The sequence below is a fragment of the Pteropus medius genome, unplaced genomic scaffold, assembly GCF_902729225.1.
Source record: "Pteropus medius unplaced genomic scaffold, Ma_sr-lr_union100, whole genome shotgun sequence".
Classification (NCBI taxonomy): Eukaryota; Metazoa; Chordata; class Mammalia; order Chiroptera; family Pteropodidae; genus Pteropus; species Pteropus medius.
In genome coordinates, this window is record NW_024356249.1 from 5291992 (window position 1) to 5308566 (window position 16575).

General features: G+C 36.9%; 1 protein-coding gene across 9 annotated transcripts in view; it reads left to right on the top strand.

The window, feature by feature from the left end:
• The first annotated feature begins 2867 nt into the window (after positions 1-2867).
• The window catches only part of CNOT4 (CCR4-NOT transcription complex subunit 4), a 127213-nt gene continuing 113505 nt past the window's right edge, over positions 2868-16575 (top strand). For 3 of the 9 annotated variants that reach the window (XM_039860855.1, XM_039860857.1, XM_039860858.1), the window contains exon 1: positions 2889-3102. The gene's annotated coding sequence lies outside the window, so the exon portion shown is untranslated. Of the gene's footprint in view, positions 3103-3819; positions 3908-16575 lie in introns of all 9 variants that reach the window. The other 6 variants (XM_039860853.1, XM_039860859.1, XM_039860852.1 and 3 more) reach the window with 5 other exon arrangements.

A 16575-nucleotide genomic window follows, 5' to 3' on the forward strand; every position in this document is an offset into this window, starting at 1 on the left:
TTCTACCATGGCCTGCAAGGCTCTGAAATGGTCTGGGCCTTGATCTTCTTTAAATTCGCTTTACACCATTCTGCCCTTGCTCACCATAACCCGAACTAGCCTTTTGGTAAGTTTTTTTTCTTTCCATTTCATGGTCCCCACATATTTCCTACTCTTATTAACCTGTAAAGATCTTCCCTGACAACCCCCCTTCCCCCTCCCCCAATCTAAATTAGGTTTCTCTCTTAAATGTTCTCATAACATCTTGTAAACACCTTTATAGTATTCATCACCAGTTCTAATTATATATATAAGAAGTTATATTTATATCCTTGTATTTATTTGTATATCTGATTATTTCATCTCTGCCTCCTTCAGTAGGCACCACACTCTGTGAGGACAGAGACAGTGTTTTTCTGCACCACCAGCAACCTAGAATAATGTTTAAAGGTAAAAAACATTTATTAAGTGAATAGCTGTCCTACAATGAGGAATCAGTAGGCAGTTAGGTGATAGAATTAAATATTCATTAACTTTCAAAATGATATGAGAATTGTCTTATATGGATAAATTTATATGAAATTGCACACACACATACATATATATATGAAAAATTGGTAATATAGTAAAAGGAACATTGGCCTGAGGGGGTAGTGACTCTGTCAATTAGTTGGTGACCTAGGAAATGTCATTTCCTTGCTGTTAGTGTCCACCAATTAGTGACTCTCTGTAGATGTGGTATTGCCCCCTAGTGTTAGATAATCTGAGAGGTAATACTGGCCATCATAGAGCAGGGGCCATTAAGCAATGTGGGACTGTTGTTCCTCACATGAAAAATTAGTTTGTGTCCCTCCTGAGTTTTAAATGCCCCAGTGTAAATGAAAAGACCGTATATAATGATCTGCATGTAAAAGCTGACCGATTTCACATACAAACACAAAGTTGTTTTTTATTTTTACATATTCTAACAGGGAATGTTAGGACTGCATTTATGGCAGACATTGAGGACAGATTAGTGTTGTCCACCGGAGATGGCCAAAACATCATATCTGTGTCAGTTGGCATTTGTAGCTTTCACATTCATGGGGATTTTATTTATAAGTGCCAGCAAGTGATGACTTTCTATATTTTCTAGAACTGTCATACCTGAGCGTTTATATATTAAAACACAAATTATCGTGTTAAAAATTACTTTCTTTGTACTTTTAATATTATATAAGGCATTATTTTGATTTAAAACAATATCATATATGTAGGTAGGTTATACTATCTATGAATTTTATTTTAGGCTAATAAAGGAGATGTTATGAAAATACTTTTTACCAAAAAAAGGTGTTTTGGATAAATAAGGCTATGAACCACTGAATTAAATGATAATGAAGAATCCTCCTTGTTCTTAATGTGATGCTTCTAATCTTTAATAATGGAAAGGATTTTTTCTATTTTGTTCTTTTCATTACTTTGTTTATGTTCCACTATAAAATCGGTAATATAAAAAAACATACATTTAAAAAAATACATGTTTCCTATACTGAACATTTAGACAGTTACCTAAATGTGAATCCAAATGATTTCCCAAGTTTCCTTGCTAATTTTATGATCCTATAATTTGAAATTTACGGTAAATTATGAATTTATTACCTTTTAAGTTTTTCACCAAATAATTGTCTCTAAGCTTGATGGTGAAGAAACTGAAACACAAAGAACTAATGTATTAAAAAAATAATGAAATGAAGGCTTCTCACTATGAGATTAGGTCCTCAGATTTAAAATTGCAACCCTTTTTCCTATTCCCCTTCCCTGTTTTAAAGTTTTTCCATCACTTATGAAATATTATGCATTTTAATCATATATTTTAAAAATCGCCTTCTCTCGCTTTTCCCTCACCCCAACACACGTTAGAATAGATATAGGAATTCCTAGAATGGAAACAGGGAATTTTGTGTTTTGCTCACCGAAAGCTTCCCATGTTTAGAGAGCAGTGCCTGGTACACAGGAGCTCAACGAGCATTTGTTGTATGAATGGAAGAACACACGCAACAAATGAAAACGACTGGTTCCGAGCGCCACTTTCACCAGAATTCTAGGAGGCAAGAGGGAGGAACCGGGAAAATGATTTTTGTGACTTGGCGCTCAAAGGGATTGCGGGTGCATTCTTACGGTTTTGGGATGTCCTGCTGTGTGAGGACTTTGTAAACTTCGTGCGCAGGGCTGTGCAGCCTGGAAACCTAACTGGCACCAAAGTCCACATAATGTTCTCAAATTTGTATCACCAGAAACACGTTTTTGTAAGTGCATGGGTCTTCAGTTCTCTTGTGCAGGACGATTTGGGATATGTCTTCGGTGGAGATTAATGGTGAGGATGGCATCAAGGGTGCCGACTCCAAAATGCGCAAACACAGGAAAGGAGTTAACGCTCACTTTTCGCAAACAGACGCCTATTCAGTATCAAAACTCTCACCCTAGGTCGGATCCTGCGCTCCTCCTACCTTCCCAACCTGACTCTACCCTGCCCCCTTTAATCTCTATAGTGGGCGGGACAGAGAAGAGACATTCTCCGCTCCTCCCAAATTGGTTAAGCTCGCCCCGAGTTTTGGTATCCCATATTTGAGCAAAACCAAGGAAACGCAACCGCTAACGAAGAGCGCCGACCAAATGACAGCGGAACAGCACACGCGGGTAGAGAAGGAAGCAAAACATGAAGAAAGGCAGTGGTCTGTAGCAGCCACGTGAGGTGTGCGATCCCATCTGCCCTAGGAGTGAGAACTTCAACTCCCGGCTAGCAGCTGAGCGGTTACCCTCGGAAAACTACAACTCCCAGGGTGCCGCGGGTGGAGCCGCCCTCCGCTCCTTCCGCCCCTCCCCCGCCCCTCCCTGCCGGATCGGCGTGCGCCTGCGCACGGGAAGCCGGAGGAGTCTTACCCTAATGTAAGATGGTGGCCCGTCTGGCTGTGGAACCCACCGAAAGCTGAGAGTCTCTCTCTCAGCCGTAAAGGTCGGACTCACTGAAGCAATCAGGCCCGGTTCTGAGGAGTTTTTTCCCCGACACTCGTCCAGTGGTCTCTTGTGAGGACGCGGCAGCGCGTGGAGACGGCTAAGGGAAAAGCGAGGCAAGTCAGGCGGGTGAGTCTATGCGGGGCTGGGCTTAGGGGAAACCCGGGGCTGACCGGCTACGAGAGAGCGGAGGCTTCGCTGGGATTGTGCAGGCCGCACCCCCCTCTTTCCCCACCCCCCGCCTCATCTTCACCCTCCTCTTTCTTGGTCTTCCTGCTCCTCTTCCTCCCGCTCCCCTCTACGCCACAGCAGTCACCACCAGGAAAGGGGAGCGGGGCAGAAGGCAGCGCGGCGGCGAGCGCTGGCTCCTTCGAAAATTTCTTCAATTGGGGAGCCGAGGCGGCTTTTCGTCTTCAGCTCTCCCCCCTACATTTTTGTTGGGGCAGGATTCTTAGGTCTCAGGACTCCTTGTTTTCACAGCCCCGTTTCCCGTCTCTGACGTCCTTTCCCAGTGGCCCCGTCTCCCAAGACCAAAGCCATCACTTCCACTCTGACCCGTGTCGCTGCTGCTCATGAATCCCGCTGCTCATTGCCCACTCGTCCTGCTGCTTGTTATTTGCTCCACTGCTACTATTCTGGAGTTAGCCTTTGCCCCCTTCTCGTGCTTGCCATCAGCCCCTAGTCTGCCACAGTAGAGCTTCAGCCGATGTGCAGTCTTTGCCTTTAACCACATCTGTCATTTTAAAAGCGGCCCCTTAAGTATCTAGATTATGCTGCTGCTGGTTCTGTCCCACCTGTTCACAGCTTTCTTGGGAATTGTCTGTTCCTTCCCTCTTTCCTATACAGATTCTTTCGACATATACTTCCAGAAGAAAACGGGGCGCCCCGCGTTGGCCCCTGGAAAGTCAAGAAGTTGGGAAGTGAATGAAGTGAGGTAGGGTACTTATTAAACGTTCTGAGTGAAGAGCGTTTATTTAGGCTACTCAGGAGAGAGACCTTTTCATTTTGCTTTCAGTGATCTGGGCATTATTCGCTCTGTTGAAAGGGTTTTGTTTTTCCGTTTCATTTTGGACCGGTTTATCCATGCTACTGTGCGTTCTTCTGAATTGCCTTTCCCCAGGACACTTAATGTGGGCACTGATTATACTAACAAATGTATTGGCCTAAGCATTTCAAAATAAGATAAATCTGGCACACAACCAAACTCACCCGTGAATTCCACAAGCAAATACAAGTGTTATTTTGATTATGTGCAGGTTATAGGTGGGTTACAGATTCCTTTCATTATTGAGAATTGATTATTGACTGAGTTATATTGCTGTTCAGATTAATTAATGACATATGGTTTGACTGGAAATTTCCTCTCTAGCTAATATCATACTCGCTTACTATTTTGGATTCAGGAAGTTATCTCCTTTAACCTTTCTAGAATGGTAGGTGTCTAAATGGTTTTCTTTTGAAAACCCAATTGGGTATGTATGCAAAACAAAAATAGATATTTTTTTCTCCAAAATTAAATTCTGCATTTTTTCTATAGAAAAGAGGGCTGATGGAAGGAAATGACAATGTGCACATACATGCATTTGGTGGCACTCACTGTCAATTATCTACGTTAAAAAGCAGAAAACTAGAAGTAAGATGGCTTATGATTGTTTTGGTGGAATCTAAATTGAAATATACAGACTGATGGCATAATGAGATGAAGGAGCCTTTGCTGTAATCAGACCCCTGTAAAATAATCACCAGAAAGCAAATAGGATTACATAGATCAGATACATCTCAAATTTAAACATAAATAAGACATTATGTTCTTAAGGTATATGTGAAAATGTTAAAAGTCATAGTAGCAATCTCATGCAGCAATGTACCTCTTATTTGCAAAAGTAGTAATACCTCAAGTGTAAATACAGATACAGTTACCCTTTTAATCACTTTTGCACATTATTGTGATTTTTACATATTTTACCTGTAGTTACCCGATTGTGATAAATAGTTTGTTTTGTCAAATGTAAACTGAGGTTAGAAAAGCTTTTTATAAAACTTTTTCCTTTTCGCCACTTAAGCCCAAGTTTGGAGAAATTTAATAAATCCCTACTCTTCTAAGAATGGGAAGCAATATATAGCAGACCTGTCCAAAGTTATAACTTGAGGTTTTTAAAAAATTGTTACTTACATTTAATTTATCGGTAGGAATGTTTTTAATACAATTGATCTTTACTCTTAAGTAAAAAATGTATTTCATTTTTCTTTGTGATACACTGGTGGAGGAGCTTTCTACTTTGAACAAGCCTAACACACAGGTTTAGAAGCCCTTGGCAGTCATACTTGGGTGAATTGAAAGCAGTATGTTCTGGGAGAGAACTGTTTGTCTGGCAGAAGAGGGTATATGATTTTAATACATCTTTAGTAAAGTTTTGTTGTTTTTTTGCCTCAGTAAGTATATTCTCAGGTAATTTCTCTACTCCATACTTTTTTTCCTGCAATCATAAAATTCTTACTTTCAGCACTCTAAAGTCAAAATGAATCCCCTTTGGGATCTTTAGTTCATCTAAAGATATCTAAAGTTCTTTGACATTTTGACAGGAAATAAGGAGCTGAGATTTCAAAATATTTTTGTATGCTTTAAGTTTGTAGATGTAACATTATGAACATTGCAGCTTCATAATTCTGTGGGTTTTTTTATTTTGATAGATTTAAATACTTTATGCCAAGTTCAATTGTTGAATTTTTCAAATGAATAGATTATTTCTATAGAAAGGTTTTTGAACATGAATTACTTAAAGTTGACGTAATATAAAATTTGTTTTCGTAAAATGTAGACAAATCTTTAATATTATTAGTATGAGACAGTTATAAGCAAATGGCAAAATGCAAGAAAATTGTTTTGTAATGCCCTCAACCTTAACTTGGGAGCACTAATGATAACCTGCAGCTCATTACTGTGTAAAAGAAAGAGGGTGTTGCTTAAAGATGAACTCCTTGCATTAGGGGATATTTATTTTAAAAATGACTTTACATACTTGATAGAATGAAAAAATATCTTCTCAGTTTAAGCAGTATGATTTTTAGAAGTCTTCCCTTTCTCTCCTTTCCAACTTCTGGTTTTAAGGTAAAGCTACACTCTTCATTTTAATGTTTTTTATTTTTTATTTTTATTTTTGTGCCTGCAAATAATACTTGATTGAATCTATTTTAACTTAGTGTTATATTATTTTTATAGACCAACTCAAATAAAAAGTTTTAATTTGTGGAAACTTCAGCCTCTGCTGAAAATTTAGTTTGCTTTCTGTCATTAAGTACAGTACTGTCTTGACTTTTTGTGAAGGAAGTTACATTCTGCTCAGTTGGTTCCAAAGAAAAACGGGGGGAAATAGGTTATAGAGATTTTTTGTGTTCTAGAAATAGAATAACTAGAATGTACTACATACTTTTCTCAAAGGATTTCTTACTCTAAGTGGAACTTGTAAATGGTTTTCATCCCACTGGAATAGCATGTATTGGATGAAACCTGTTAACACATTCTGAGATTTAAAAATTTTTATGTTACCTCAGATAACAGGAAAAATCTGCAGATGTTCATTCTTATACAAAATGTAGCAATATCCCTGATATTTTGAAGATAGTGATATATGTATATTTCAAAGGTTGAGAGTACACAAATGATAAAGATAGCATAATTTACTGAATTATCTAGTGATGCAAGGAAAGAAGTGGGACTTTTTAATCACATGGTTAATGGTTTTCTGAAAGAACTTTTTCAGAATGTTTTTAATCTCGTTATGTGGTCTTTATTAGAAAAGATTGTGCAGTAAATGTCAACTTTTTCAAGTGTAGTAATATAATCCAGTGGAATTTGTCACATTTCTTTTTCATAGTATGATTCTTTTATTTTTTAATCAGAAAGTAGTTTATAGAAAAGAAAATTCCAGCACTGTTTTGGCCCCTTCGGTTAGCTTTCCCATAGCAGAGTTTTTCTTCTACTAGTAGAGAAAAATTACATACCACAAAAAAGAAGATGATGATTTTTACTTGCTAGGAAAACAACGTTAAAGATAGTACAAATATAAGGCAACTTGAAATGAGTTTTTTTATAAGGAGTTTGTGAGAATGGTTTCTAAACTGTTTATACAAGAGAATTGTCCTGTTTTAAACTTTAATTGCTTTGGGCGATGGGCAGATGATGGATTGCTATTAGGATAAACCTTGCTATTTGTATATGTGTATGTGTCTGCTATCTGTTCAAAAATCAAATATTTTTTTTTAGTTATGGTAACTAAAATCTTACCTCTTGAGTATTTAGAGAAAATTAGAGAAGGGGAAATAAGAATAATCAGATTGGTTTATGTATATGTGTCAAACCAGTTCGGAACAAAAAAACTCGAGACAAAAAAGCAGCGTAATTAGAATAAAATGCCAACATTTTAAGATAGTTGGTGTTGTATTACTGCTTTTGAAAGGAATTAGTGAATAATGTTGTAGGGGAAATTGTAGTGATTGAATTTTGAAAAGTAGCTATAGACTGAAATATCAAAGGGAGGGATCATTCCTTACCAGCAACAAAAAGATACATTGTCTTTAAGCCAAATATCTGAAATTTCTAAGCATGTTTTGCAGTCCTTGGAATAAAGAGGAAGTGCTAATTTTTCTGATTATTATTTTTTAATTATTATTATGGTGGCATTGGTTAAGAAAATCCGGTAAGTTTCAAGTGTACAATTCAACAGGAAGTCATATGTATATTGCATTGTATGTTCACCTCCCACAGTTAGATTTCCTTCTGTCACCACATATTTGACCCCTTTTTCTGATTATTTAAGAACCTACTAATTCATTCCCTGTTAAGGGCACTAGATATGTTCAGATTGTGAATTTCCTGAAATAACACTGGCTGATTTGTAGCAACTTTTTTTTTTCTGCTTTTCATATTTTGCTTATGATTTTTTCCCAGTGTTTTTGGTTTTCAGCAGTTGTTTGGGTGGACCCTTTTGTGAGTTCTGTAATTGATTGAGAATTTGAAATATAGTCAATATTGCTTTTAGTGGTAAGATTAATTTTTTTTGATGGAGATCCCCTCTGTTTTCATTAGATTTTTCCCCTCTAGCTAATTTTTATTAATTCTTGGATAAGAATTAGGATCATGCAAGTTCCCTGCAAAATTAAATTTTTCCAGAATCTTTTTTTTTTACTCTAACTGGGAGCCTAGGTATTTGTTGGTTAAAGAAAATGTTAGTGTATTTTGTTTTTGTCATTTTAAATGAAGAGCTTATTCGTACTTAAAAAAATGAACTTATTAATGTGAAAATTTTAAAGCAAGTATAAAAGTAGACACGAACCTCTACGTAGCTGTCACTTCAAAGATTATCAATTCATAGACAATCTGGGTTCATTTATTTCCGCACTTATTTTACTCCTTGTCCTCCTCCCTTGGACCTAGATTATTTTGAAGCAAATCCTAGTCATCACATTCTTTCATTTGTACTAGAACTCTTTTGACATAAAATATCTTGATTTTTTAAATCAGGATTAGTCAGCTTGTCAAATAACCTTCAAGTACTTTTATTAGAGACTCACTTCTTAGGAAATGGCCTGGCCTCTCTAAGAGTTTATTATCTTGGTGGGTATACTTTCATAATATACATAGCATTATCTAAAGCATTATCCAAATAATGTGTGGTACATATAGTCTGAGTCCAGTATGCTACTGTAGGGGTATCTTCAGACTAAAGTTCTAGGAATGGGGCTTCCTGGAGAAAGTAGGATTAAAGGATATGTACTATCTGCATAGGCAGAGCATCTCCAAAGGAAATCATGCCATGCATTACATGTGTGGATGGAAGCCTGAGCAAACACTTATTGGTGGGACCAGTGTGATGTGAGAGGGGCGTAAGGAGTCTGCTCCCAGTAGAATAAGGTGTTAGTTTCTAGGAAATGGTGTCAGAGAAGTTGGTATAGTAGGGTAGATCTGGATTATGAAAGGTGTATTCATTGTCCAGTCAGATTTGATCTGCCAAGCAATAAGGAGTCATTAGAGGTTGGTAGTGGTGGTGGGAGAGGAGATGACATAATAAAAGTGCTTTTTAGAAAGATTGCTTTTTCAGTAGTGTGCAGCATATTTTGGGTGTGAAAAATTAACGTCTAGGCCATAGAGGTATGGGGCAATCTAAGAGATGTTAGTGTGGAAATTCTGTAGGATTTGGCAGCTAATTGATTCCATATTCTCTTTAGTCCCTTACCTAAAGAAATGACATCAAGGTTTTGGAGAATAGAGAACTGAGGAAATGTGGTCTATTTGTCTTTGATAGTAAACTGCAATTCGTTATCTAAACCCAGCTTTTGGAAAGGAAGTGATGTATGATTACTCAAACAACAATCTCAGAAAATTTCTATAGAAAATAGCTTCTAGTGTTTTCAAATAGTTTTTTTTTTTTTCTGTTTTCAAATTGTTTTAGATAATCACTGGGGAATAAGAGTTAGGAAAATAAAGAAAATTTTATTTATTATAGTAAGAGATGGAACGTATTTCATTTATAAAAGAGAGATTTGTGCCTCATCTCCTTATGTGTGTATTATTTCAGAAGGGGTATTAGGAACCTTACATTTGAAAAGCTTATAACTGGGATGTATTATTAGGATCTTTAAAACGTAATGATGACCTGATTAGAGCAGAAGAAATTCTGATGAAATAGGGCACTAAATATTGTCAGCTTCAGGCTCCCTTAAGGAATGATAAGGTTAGGTCAGCAGGCCAGAGAAAAATGTAGAGACATTATTAAATGAAAGTTTGGTCTTTAACTTATTTTGATAGACCTTGTTTTGCAAAGGTATTATTAAAAACAGATCTAGTTAAACAGCAGCCATATTTGTATTTTTTTAAGTTCTGAGACTTTTGAAGTTATTCTTTTCCTTGTTTTGTTTTTTTGACTCTTCGTTAAGCCAACTTTCTTCATCTATTGTATATTTCTGGATAGCATGCTTTCTTTTTTTTGCAAAGGAAAATTTCACATTTTTTCTTAAAGCAAGAGAGAAAAATAGATTTCTTGCTTCTGGCTTTGTAAATAGTAGATGAAAAATTAACGTCTAGTCCATAGAGGTATGGGGCAATCTAAGAGATGTTAGTGTGGAAATAATAATCTCTTCCTGCTTCCTTCAATATGACATGTATTCCCTCTCCACTCTCCATAGTATTTGGCATGTGGATCTCAAGAATTCTTACCGTTGAGTTAAAACATCTCAAGCTTAGGTGCTTACAACTTCAGCATTAAATTTATCTTAATTTAACAGTCATTTTTGTGTCTTATTATAAAAAGTATGACCTACCATAACACCATGCGCTTTTTAGATACTTGGGAAATAATAGTAAGGATAAAGACAATGATGTAATATAGAATATTATTGGGAAATAATCTGTTTTTCATTGACATTCCTCCCTTCCTAAGACCTTCTTAATTCTGTGACAGCTATTTTTGACATTTTTTACCTCTTTATTTGGCTGGTGATGTGCACTATTTAATATGGTCACTAGAATAGAAAGCTATTGCCCTCTTCTTGGCGGGCTGTTTTCCAGAGGCTTTAATGTGTTAATTTTGGATTTAAGATTGACTCAAGATCTCCTTTGTGCAGGAGAGTCTTGAAAAGGATTTATGCATCTCTCTCATTGCCACACAGTGTATGTGAGAGGGAAGTAAATGTCAAATACATAGCATAGTATTTGAGAATATCTTCAATGATAGCTGCTAATCCATTCTTTTCCCCCAAGAAATTATCATTTAATCCCTTGGAATGAGGAGCCACTTATAAGTGTTATGGTTTGTGGTGGTGGGGAGAGGAGAAAATGTCTCCCCATTCCAAAAATCTCTCCTGAGTTTTAATAACTTGAATTAATCTCAAATTATTAATGCTTTACATATTTTTCATTCATACGATTCTTGGGAGGGATTTTATTTTGTGTGAGTGGCTTTGGGGGTGCCTTGGGTAGCAGGAGGTAGATGCGTTGTAAACCCAGGAAAAGGGAGGAGAGGCAGATAGAAAGAGGGAAGACTTCAAATTCTAATAATGGCTACTGCGTATTTTTGCCTAAGGCATTCATGGCATTGGCTCCTTTGCTGCCTTTGGCTGCATACCTTAGTTTTTCTGAGTTATGCTGTCAGTACTTTAGAAAGTCAAACGAGTGTCCCTTTTGGTTTATGCATTTTAATCTCTCCAGCTCAAGACCTGACAATTTTTTTTTTCTTAAACTCTGCCAGAGGGAAAGGGGAAAGATAAAATGATAGGTATGATACTCCCCATCTGCTCACATGTTAAGGTTACATTATTCTAAAACATTTTTTTGTGGAAAAACTTCTGCCTTTCATTTTAATTTATGTAATCAGTTATAAAATACCTTCATGAATTCACTAAATGAATCCTCAGAAACCTTTTAAAAGGTCTTTTAGCCATAGAGTTGGTGATAGGTTGAAGAGTACCCAAATAAGTTAGATGCTTAGTTGAACTTTTTTAGAATTTCTTGCTTTTACTAAAATCTGTTATACTGGACCTTGTTCTAGATGTGAATTTTGCTTCCAGAAAAATAGTTTTCTTTCTTTAAGGTGGATACTTTCCCTACATTGTATTCAAATCTGTTTTGATCCTGATGAAAACAAGTAGGGCAGTAAAATGCTTTAATATAGGCATGCTAATAGAAGAACATTTGTTGTCAGGTGTCACCATGTATTCTTTTGTCATGCCTAGCAAATATTTTCAGCAGCTTTGGAGAACTGTGAATAACATATGATGTGTTTGTGTTTATAGAGTGTGCTTTTTATTATATACTACTAAATTCTAGTAAAATTTAACTTGATATTAAAGGAAATATTGCTCTTCAGTATTTGGAGTAAAGGACTAACTTAAATGACTTTTCTTAGTTGAACATAGTTTTCCATAGTTTTGTTTTTTCAATAGTTTTTCATGCAAGCCCTTTGAACTCTCCCTGTTTTTATTATTGTTTCTACTGTGAATATACCAGACTGTCTCAGTGTGAATCTTGGCTCTGCCACTTAAAACTTGTCAGATCTAGAGCAAGGTACTTTACCCTGTCTGGGCCTCAGCTTCCTCAGTTGTAGGAAGGAGATATTAGGATTATTGTGTGGCATAAATGAGGTAAGGTATGTAAAGTGCTTGGAATAGTGTTGGGCACATAGAAAGCCCTATGTAAGTGTTCACTATTTTATACATTTGAAAGAATAAAAAAACATCCATTTTTGAACACTTAACTATTTATTCAATACATGTTTTTTATGTCTAGGTACTGGACATAGTTTTCAGTAGTTACTTGAGCAGCTGGAAACACAGGTAATGTGTTTGAGGGGGAAATCAAAGGATTAGCCTTCCTCGAATTTTTTTGAATCCAAGAGTAATGGAAAATGCACCTGAATAGGTATGATGGAAAATGATTATGGAGTGTTTTGAACTAAGGCAGAGAAATTTATATACCGTTGGTAAGAGGGGAGATCATCGCAAGGTTTTATTTTCTTTTATTTTTTTAAGTCGGGAGAGTGATGTGTTTAAAATAGTACTTAGGAGAAGATGGTTTTGCGTGTCTTGGTAGCATAGAATTTTTTTTTTTTTTCCTAGTCTGTTCTGTTTACTGATCTACCCAGAGCAACCCATACAGGGCCTGGTAGAGAGAGAAAGTGTTCAATATTTATTGGATGAATGAACCTTAAGGGAAACTGAGTTAACAGAGAGAAGCACTTTTGGGATCTCTACCTTTAAAGGGTAGAAGTGAAAAAAAGTATTATTAAAGAAACAATTGGAGAGGTGGAGGAACATGGAAAAGAATAAGTCTCAGAAAACAAAGAGACTTTCCAGGAGAGAGAAGTCAGATAGGGATAGGAGATCCAGCATGGTATTGCTTCTATTTTAAGAAAAGTAATTGGCATAGTCTAACACAACATTCAAGGAGAATGAGAATAGTTAAACCCTTTGGCTTGTGGTGTGATAATCACTAACGACATCAGAGCGATTTCAGTAGACTGGGAATGTAACTGGGAATGTCAATCAAATTGGGTGAGGTTAAGGAAGGTAGTAATAAGTGGAGATTGTAGGTAAAGACCATTCAGTCTAGAAAATGATTGGAAAAATGGCACGAAGACATTATAATAGTAGCTTTCATAGTTATTAAATGTGTACCTTGAGAGGTTCTATGTATTAGAGATGAGAAAACTTGAGGCAGTTTGTGCTGAATGTTAAGTTTTCTAGTAGATGAGACTTATTACCCATGCTGCTTCAGGCCTCTGCTACTTGCTAACTCTCATCTTGAAGCAATGGTAGCACCCATTTCATAGATCTGTGGTGAGGATTAAATTATTTAATCTTTTTAAAACACTTAGAGCAATGCTTTGGTATGTGGTAAACATTTGATAAATGTTAGCTATTATTATCATCCACTGCTGAAGTGGAGTAGAGAGTAGGATTAGAGGCTTGAAGAGAAGAAATAGAAAAATAAATTAATAAAATTATTGCCAGGTAGTGGCAAGAACTAAATGAAAAGGCCTTAGAACCTTTGCCCTAGCTGTTCCCTCTGCCTGGAGAACACTTTTCCAACACATAGCTATTTCATCTTCTTCAGATCTTTGTTCAGATGATATCTTTCTTAATAAGCCTACCCCGACTATTTACATTAAAATGCAGGCCCCTCTCTCCAATTGTTGATCTCTATCTACTAGGGTAGGGTGTCTGTTCCTGATATATCCCGGGTTCTGGGAATCGTATTTGTTAAATAATAGGTGCTCAATATATGCTTTTTGAATGAATCAGTTTTTTACCATTGAAGTTGGCTGGATGGAGAAATGAGTTCAAGGACTGGCGGTAATATTTTTTTTAAGGAGTGTCAATTTTGTGAGATTGATGGACACTACATAGAAGTTGACTTCTAAGACTTCTACTTTTTCTCAAATGAGTTTTGAGTCCATTTTGGCACTAGTTTTCCTGGAAATCACTTGGGGAACTCATTTAGCTGAGGAAAGGAAAAGGTGAGATAAATCTCTTTTTTTGCTCCAATAATTATATTTTACATTTGATTAGCTAATGAAAGTTTTTCTTAGAGTGCTCGTTAGATGGTAGGCACTGTTCTAAACTCTTTATTTTATTAGTTAAAAAAAATTCTCCAACAAATACATTACACTTTCCTTGCAAGCCCTTTGTTTTATTGAAAGGGAGCTTCTGCTCCCTCATTTCCCTCTACAATACTCCCAGCTTTGACGCTATCCCTTGCCTAAAGTCCATCAGGACTCATCTTATTATATTCTTTATCCCTTTTTATGTTGTCACCTCCAATCTCCCAGGTGACACTTCACATCTCACACTTTAATCCTTGCAGTGTTCTGAACAATTCCTATCTTTTCACTCTTCTCCGTCTTCAGCAAAATTTCCTGTATCCTTGTTTTTTTTCCCCTGAACAGTTCCTCTACTTTCTACTTGAGGACACTGGTTTCTCTGTAGCCCTCTTACATGTTGGCTATTAAGTTTTTCATTTTTTTCTTATATGCCAATATCCAGGGTCGGTGGGGTGTCGAATACACTGAGATTTAAGACTACATTTCTCATTCTGACCTCCTTGAATAAGAGGCGAAGAGGAAGACTGGTTCTACTGAGCCTGGAAATGAAGCAGGTGTCTTATTCTCCTCTCTTTCCTAAAACTCATCTGTTAACAGATTATATTGTCCATAAACCTTAATGTTTGCTGTCATCTGCTTCACCCTGGGTTACTCCTTATCTTTTCTTGACTATTTTAGCTCCTAGTTTACTGTCATTCTTGCTAACACTATATTTCTTTTAATTCTTGATAATTTTAACATATATCACCTATGGTTCTTCTAATACTGTGGCCTCTTAAATTCTAAAATTTCTCTAATGATCTTGCTCTCTGCCCTATCTCAGCCATTCATGCCATGGTCATATCTTTTGCCTTGTTATTACCAATAAATCAAACCCCTCCATGATTTTCAATTCATGCAACCCCCTCTCTGACCACCATCTATATTTTCAGCTCATTTCACCTGGTATTCCAACTCAGTCTTTTACTGTCATTAAAATGTCCAGTCCACAGATTCTGTTCTCTTTTCACTGTCTCTTGCCCCCTTGATTACCATTCTTCCTTACCTAGTGTGCATTCATTACCTAGTGATCAGTTATTCCATTCATTGCCTTTAATATGCCCTCAACTCCTTCTCCTTTCTTCTTCGTATTTACTTGGCAAAACCTGCACCTTAGGTAAATCAAATGGTCTGAGAATTTCACGTCTGCACCAGTGCGGCTGCAAATGACTGAAGAAAAATATGACCACTTTCACTTTAAATTCATGGTAAGACACCGCAGGCACTTAGTCTGGCAGTCACAGTCTGTTCCTTAGTTTATTCAGTTTCCCCACTCCTAGGTGACTTATCCTCTTACCTTTCTCCTCAGACTTTCAGCTCTCTTCCTCATGTTCATTCTCAGTTGATGGACCTGCTTTCTACTTCATTGAGAAAATAGAAGCAGTCAAAAGAACATTTACAGACTCCACCACCATATCTGTGAACCTACTGATCTGACTCACAGTTACTCTGGTTAATACATCAGATTCCATCCCCTTTCATATACTCTGGGCACTGATGTAGTAATTCTCCCCCCTTTTTGCACCTCATCATTTCTTCCTTCTCTTCTGGATCATTCCCACGCACATGCAAACATGCTTTTATTTTACTCATAAAAATATTTCCTCTTGATCACTCTTGATTTCCATTGCCACAGACCCCCTTAAAGCAGTGTCTAAATGCACTTGTTCTAGTTAGTTGTTTTCTCATGTTCTCTCTCAAGCCTATTTCTGTCAGGCTTTTGCCCCTCCCATTGTATGAAGATTGCGTTTGTTTATGTCTCCTAACAATGACATTGTTAAATCTCATAATTAGTTTTTTGTCTTATGTGATCAGTATCCATTTCATAAAAGTTTTTCTCCTTCTTTGATATACTTGTTTCATTTGCCTCTTAGGATACCACATACCCTTGGTTTTGCTCAAAACTCCTTGGCTGCTGCTCCTCAATCTTTCTTGGTATATCTCCTTTTTGCCCATCTCTATCATTGGAATATTTCAGGACTCAGTCCTTGATTATCTTCTGTACCCTCACTACCTTCACTCCTTCATGGCTTTGAATACCTTCAAAATGTTGATGACTCTCAAATTTATTTCTCGACTTCAGACTACTCTCCTGAACTTGAGATTTGTATATCTATTTGCCTATCCAGTATTTCCACTTGAATCACTGTTATATATCTCAAACTCAGCATGTCTAAAATGGGATGTTGCTCTTCCCTTCCAAATCTGCCCTCCCATACCTGCTCCACCTACATACGTAGCCTTCCTCTTCTCAGTTGTTGGCAGCTTCAAGTTGCTCAGGCCAGAAACCTTAGAGTCACGATTCTGTTGGGCTCACATCCCACACTTATTCTTTCCATTGGGAAGTCGTTGGCTCTACCTTTAAAACATACCCAGAATTCAGCCATTTTTTACTGTTTTCGTAGCCACCCTCATCTCTTGCTGGGTAATTGCAGCAGCTTGCTAACTGATTTCCCTGCTTTTATCCTTA